Here is a 7,334-nt window from a genome sequence, read left to right as displayed (position 1 = left end):
TATCGGCTTATACAGTCTCAAAAGTTTTTATGAAATGTTGCCTTTTTCTGCTGAACATACGGCATGTTTGAAGCGCAGTTTATGCGAAAAGGAGGAGACTCTTCACTTTTTAATATACCGCATATATGTTCTGAACTTCCAGGGTCTAACTCAGGCCGCCTGTTTTTTTGTGGCAAGTTGAGCCGAGAGCTAAGCGCCGGTAGAAATCCCGACTACTACACTATTAATATCTCAACCTCTGCTTGAAGAATACGGATGTAGTAGACATAGCGTTTTGTGTAGTGAGTGGTGTTTTCTCTATGTTCTTCTTACTATTAAACGGCGAGCTTTTCTACAAGTAAATGCACGAATGATGCTATGTTTACTTCTTTATCTGCAAGCAAGCGTCAAGAAATAACAGTCTGGGCACACAGGCAGTGTCTTTCCGTGTTGCTTGTGTTTGTTTTGGTTATTGTGATATGCGTGGGCAGGCTAGATGTAAATTTATTCAGCGTTAATTCGTACGCGTATGCGCCATGGGGCGCGCCTCCGTCTGTGGCCGGCATACTATACATACACAGCGGCTGTGTCATGTGATAGGATGTATCCAATGGCAGAAAAGAGTGGGGGTTCAAATTTACCGGCACGGAGCGATTATTTTCCAGGCGTTCATTTGAAGAGAAGTATTGAAGAACGTTTGGACCTGTTGTAATCCGCAAGTTGTGGCCGTTACCGCCTAGGACCCCCGTTGACGGAATTTGACGCAAAGAGAGGAGGTGGCTATCATTCTGTACAAGTTGATGCTGTTGGAAATCGACACAGAATGGGAAATCACGACCATTGTACCATCCGGATTAATAGAAGCCGAGACTGCAAGCTGAACATGTTTCGCGTCCAAATGATCCAAGAGTCCAAGACCATCCAACAACACGAGTCATATCGGCCACTACTCTAGATCTTACCGGATTCTTATTCCTGTGGTGGCCAGATGGAACTGTGTGCTCTTTTTAACTTACGCCGAGACGCTTCGTCCGACACTGGACATGTTACTGTGGACTTGGATGCTGCACGGAATTGCGCAACCGTTGTGATTGCTTCAACTGCCGACTACATCAGAATAATAGGCCACAAATACCTAGTAGGCTGTAGTTTTTTTTACTTTTCCATGTAATATTTTCTCGTGATTCAATAAAATTTCAAAGTGTCATCCATTGTATTTTCTTGCTTTGAAATTATTCTGCTAAAATGGCACTTATCCACACCTTATAATCAACCTAATGCATACGTATATGAGACGTACAGAGGGAACTTTAAACATGTCTTAAGGGTTTTTAGTGCGTACATATGACAACTTTTAGCTGCTAAAACGAAAAACATAGACTCTTAATGCACACGTATATGAGACGTAAATAGGCTTTAGATCAAATAAACGTGAAGTATAAACATGTCTTAAGGGCGTTTTAATAAGTATTTATGGCGAATTTAAGCTGCTGAAAAGGCACATAAACACACGTTATAATCCACTTAACAACACACGTATATGAGACATAAAGAGACTTTAAATCAAATAAACGTGAAGTTTAAACATGTCTTAAGGGCGTTTTAATAAGTGTTTATGGCAACTTTAAGCTGCTGAAAAGGCACCTAAACACACGTTATAATCCACTAAATGCACACGTATATAAGACATAAAGAGGCTTTAGATCAAATAAACGTGAAGTTTAAACATGTCTTAAGGGCGTTTTAATAAGTGTTTATGGCAACTTTAAGCTGCTGAAAAGGCACCTAAACACACGTTATAATCCACTAAATGCACACGTATATAAGACATAAAGAGGCTTTAAATCAAATAAACGTGAAGTTTAAACATCTTTTAAGGGCGTTTTAATAAGTATTTATGGCAACTTTAAGCTGCTGAAAAGGCACATAAACATACGTTAAAATCCACTTAATGCACACGTATATAAGACGTAAAGAGGCTTTAGATCAAATAAACGTGAAGTTTAAACATGTCTTAAGGGCGTTTTAATAAGTATTTATGGCAACTTTAAGCTGCTGAAAAGGCACCTAAACACACGTTATAATCCTCTTAATGCACACGTATATAAGACGTAAAGAGGCTTTAGATCAAATAAACGTGAACTTTAAACAAGTTTTAAGGGGGTTTTAATAATCATTTACGACATCTTTAAGCTGCTGAAAGACAACTGGAAAACCGGAAAATAAGGACTAACACGGACCTACGGAAAGACCACTTAAAGGCAATATTTACGTACTCGTATAAGTGTTGTATAGGTCCGTAAAGAAGGAAAATACGTCAACATTACGCATGGTTTCAGCACGCTTAAATACCGTTTTTCGTGCCGTGTCTACTAGTAGAAGAATAAAGACTTGAAATATCATTCCTAACAAAAGCAATGATATAGGCTTCTCGCAAATATTCTGGTGACGCTAATCATGGTTCAATATACTACAGATAACGCTAAACACCAACATTTTTGTGTTTTGCATGTGTGTTATCATTCATATGGCCTACTTAAAGAGCCCTGTGTCTATATATTACTTGACTCGGATGTTCAGATCAGTGTATTATCATCAAAAACAGAAATATGGTGAAAAACAGGTTAAGGAGAGCACTGTACTTTGTCACACTGTACATTCTACAACACACAACGCCTTGCTTCTAACAACGTTAACATCGACTACGAAATTACATTCACGGTATAGTCCAGTGATTGGAGACTCAAATACTCGTAGTTATCACGGTTGGGATTAAAAAAAAAACACGACCCAGTTTCTGTGCTGTTGCAGATACAAGCCTACGCTGGCAATGTTATTACTGTGTGGCCTATGCTTACATAAGCATTGATACTATATAGAAGGCGTGTCAGATATTCGACTCTCCACCCTGAATCGAGTAGCAGACTTAATCATACAACATACAAGCTCAGCGCTGCCCACTTCTAGGGCAGAAAAGCGGCAGAATACGACCGGGAAGGCCTAGTGGGTCCGGCCCCCTCATATTACCTCATTTGAAGCGAATGTACAAACACATGCACGAACACACTATTATTAACGTCTGTTGACATAAGTTATCATTTTCCTGCATGTATTTTGTAGCAAGACAGGATTCCTGTGGCTCTCAGGAGATGGTGGGAATGGGTGAAGCCATTCTTCCCGTCCCAGTTGAAAAGTCACTGTCTGCATGTTCCCCCGTGTATCAACATAAATTATTTGTTTGTGTCCATGCCTCTCATTTCAACGATTTTGTGATCTTTGTAGTAAATGTCAGCTCCGCTCTCGGCATTTCCTTTGAGATCTGCTGGACAGATTTTACCTTGGTGCAAGGCCCCCTCAAGACAGGAACTTACGAAGATGCATAATTGACAAGTGCCTTGCCATTTTTCTCATGGTGTACTTCAAACCTTCTTGAGTACTTCCTTTAACCGCCAGTAACACTGTGAAACATGTTGGCAATATGCTGTAGTGAAGGCTACATGGATACTTTGTATACTCCGTACCGTGTCCATATGACACGGCTTATGCTAATATTTACATAAGATTTCGGGCTACCCTATGCTTGCACTATACATGTAGTACGTAAGATTGTCAGCCACGGTTTCTGTAGATTTCAGAATAAGCAAAGGACATATGCATATAACAACGTTCTGCGGTATACAAAACCAGCCGGAATCGCCGTAATGCTTAAGTAAATCAACAAATAAAAAGGCGCGGTATCCAAGTTTGCCGGCTCTGTACCCGGACGTGACGTTATGTCCCAAAGTTGTACTGTATAGGTCATAAATATTGTTTTTTTACATGCCATTTCGACGTTCCAAAATGCATTCAACAAGCGGTAAACTAATTATCGGAGATGGGATAAGTGTGCAGTTGGGGGCGTACTTCTGTCCTTCCCTCGACCTTTGGATCCGGCACACACTAGTACTGCACCACTTTACCACGGACACGGCCAACCAATGAATAGTGACCTGTTCCTTCTAAAATACATAGACATTTATTATTGAAGTATTTGTCTGTATTTGAGCTTTCACTGTACCTTTCTTGTTGTATCGGCACTCCGCTGTCTCTTCTGCCTTCCCTCCGTTATGTTGTTGTTGGTGCCGAGCAGGTAAGCGTACCTAGCACCGACACCTCAAAGGCGGGTGTAAGGAGAGAACCAGACGTAACAATCGTGTTTGAACACTTGATACATTGTTTGCTTTTTGAAACCTACTCCATGGGTCGGTGGCCCAATTGTCCCAGTGTGCTAACGGTTGCATTGTCGTATGTGTGTGTTTGTGTGTGTGTTTAGGTATGGGTAACTGAAGCACAAATTTGCATCATATGGATTTCTTTCCTTCCACATTGTAATCACACATTGTCTTTCGGAGCATACATTCTGTCTAATTAATTTTCCTCAGTAATTTTACAGCAGCAGCAATTACTCGCACACAAACAGCACATGCACACACACATGCGCACGGCACACGTCTCGTCCGTTGAGTATGTGCTCTTAAAGTTTTACCATCTAACATGAAGGAAGTGTCTGTTTTTGTGTCTGAATGTCAGGTGTCCTTTTGCGGCCTCGTGCGTCATGTTATTTCCGACACAGGCAATCAGATTTCTTTTGTTTTATAATACTACGGTGTTGGGTTCCTACATTGTTCTATATGAGGCCTTCTCCTTTAGATCCTGCCATTGATTGGTCCATTGTGATGAAGATTCAGCGTTTTGATCAGTGTCCCTTCATTGGATCAGAAACATCCATAGATAGAAACCTTTTATCTCCAAGCATATTGCAAACTATTCCCCTAGCGATCAAAAGTTGTATTGCAATTCCCTGACGTGGTATTTGCAAAATGCATTGTTTTAGCCATGCGCATATTCGGTTGTCTCTGTTCTTTGTTTTGCTATCAACATCCATGCAGAAAGCACAAAAAAAAACTTTCTTTAGCAATGACTTAACAGCTGTTCTCCCGCTCGTGCGGTAAACTATGGTTTGTACCAAATGTGAATACCTAGATCTCATCACCTCAGCGATTCCCTCTTGCGAGAAGCTATAAAATTACAATTAGCATGAACTGTTAGTGTCACCCCAACGACGTGTTGTAATATTCACACACATGTACACTCACACTTCCCCTCTATTCTCACTTGTTTTCTCTGTCACTCTCCATACATCTCGTTCTTTTTTCTTCTTCTTCTGCTTACGTGTTTTATATTTCCTTATCACAATGACAATGACAAACAAGAGTTCGTAGACCTCAGACCTGCATGAAATGTATTAGGTGTCTGTAGACCTATTGTGTATTTTTTTCCTTTTCGTCCCTGGTTGCGTGGTTGGAAAAGTGAGATTTTTACCGTGTTGGTTGTGCACCATGCAAAAGTCTGAAATTCCATTTTAGGAATGTGTAAGTTTGGGCATGGATGAACTTTAACTATTTTGGATTTCTTAAGCATGTAACCAACCACAGTACCTTAAAGTTATTGAGACGACTTTTCCTACCTTTTTTGGTCTCAGAGTCAGATGGCCCATGTAGTTATTCTGTCACATATGATACATTCAGTACTGATATCTTCCTATTTCAATGTACTGACCTAATGCAGCTGCTAAATATCTCATTGTACCAATGATATTCATTAAAGATTTATTACTGGAGTGTTATATCACTTGACACTGGAAGGTTATTTGCATAATTGAAAAAATTATGTTTTTACAGTAGTTCCATAGACAATATGAATAGTGGTAGGCCCCATCCAGCAGCATTAGGGTGGTATGATATTTTATTCAATCTGTCCAACTAAAACCTAAATCTCCTGAAGTACCTAAGCCGAATTTTACAGCAGAATTTACTACTCAAAATGTCCTTGTCAATCCCATTCATAAATGGCAAGCTGCTGGCAACTTTAAAAAGTTCAGAAAGCTGATGCAGTCAGAGTGAAAACCCAGCAAACATCCCCCCAAATCAATGAGCAGTTGCTTAGAGGAGGAAACAATTTCATCATATTTTTGCAGTGACAAAATGCAACAAACTATACCAAATTTAAAACAAAACAAAGCCTCTACCACTTAACCCTGCCCGTACTATAGATTAAGCAGGCCCAAAAATCATGCAAAATTATGACTAGCCCCAAACTACAAATTACCTGCATACAATACGGAAATGGCATCCCCAACGAAACAACAAGAAACAGGAAAAATCATACACATACCTTCGTCTTACACTCAAGCTCTATACATTCCTCCTCCACTTTAGAAAGTTGTATCTTCTGCTGATTGCCAAACAGGGTAAAGGAACTTGTACCAGAACTTTAAACTCAGTACTACACAGCTCTCAAAACACCACAAACTCGGACTAAGAAGCAAACTCAAACTGTACATAACAAATACAGCAACAGATACTAGACTAAGTATATCATCTGGCAGGTCAGACACTGTTGATACAAAGTAACCTGATACATTGAAGGTGGCCCAAGCCAGATGATGGTTCTAGGTGTAAACTTAAAGACCTCTCAATCAACCAAAACAGATGATGTTTCTACCCAACCCAACCGTCAGCAACCAAGCAGATATTGGGGGGATGCCCCAACCACACGAAAACAGGGTCAACCTACAGTATCAAGTTCAAGCACTAGGAGGCCCAAAATCAAACCTGACCACCAGGACACCAGCAACAACCCACGTAACAAATAGCAACACGATGGCACCTTGCGTTCCGGAGATACAGCGCACGCGCCGTGCCCGCACAAAAGGTAACCTGGAATGTCAAGTTCAAGCACCAAGGGCGCCAAAATCAAAATTGAAAATTATTCAGCCACCACCAGCACATGTGCCAAATATCATCGCGCCCGCACCATCCGTTCAGAAGATATAACTCCGGAAATACCCCTCCCGGACACAAAATTCGACCTGCCGCGTCACGTTCAAACGCGACAAGGCCCAAAGTCAATCCTAGGCAACAGGCAACAACCCCCCACCCATGCACCAAAAATCGTTGCAATGGCGCGTATCGTTCTGGACACACAGCTCCAAAAGTGCCCCCAAAACACAAAAAATGCCACCTGCAATGTCAAGTTCAAGCGCCAGGAGGCCCAAAATCAAACCTGAGTGTCAAGCCACCACCCCCAACCCGCGTACCAAAAATCGTCGTGCTCGCACCATCCGTTCTTGAGATACAGGGCCCTAAATCCCCAGCTTCCAAATTTTCCCACGCCCGTGAAAACCATACCTGCATACATGCAGGTAATTATGGTTGAACTTTAGAAAATGCACAAACTACGGTTTGCCCAAAACTTGCGGCCTCTCTGAAGATCTGACCTTCAATAAAACACAATTCTTTGCCTCGTATATCGAC

General features: G+C 41.1%; 1 protein-coding gene across 1 annotated transcript in view; it reads right to left on the bottom strand.

Annotated features, from left to right (window-relative positions):
• LOC118414926 overlaps positions 1-4,153 on the bottom strand; it is a 10,053-nt gene extending 5,900 nt beyond the window's left edge. The window contains exon 1 of the mRNA XM_035819264.1: positions 4,037-4,153. The gene's annotated coding sequence lies outside the window, so the exon portion shown is untranslated. The remainder of the gene's footprint in view (positions 1-4,036) is intronic.
• Between the last annotated feature and the right edge of the window lie 3,181 nt (positions 4,154-7,334).

This window comes from Branchiostoma floridae, chromosome 4, assembly GCF_000003815.2.
Source record: "Branchiostoma floridae strain S238N-H82 chromosome 4, Bfl_VNyyK, whole genome shotgun sequence".
NCBI lineage: Eukaryota > Metazoa > Chordata > Leptocardii > Amphioxiformes > Branchiostomatidae > Branchiostoma > Branchiostoma floridae.
Note: the sequence above shows the minus strand (reverse complement) of the source record. Positions and strands in the feature narration are given on the sequence as shown.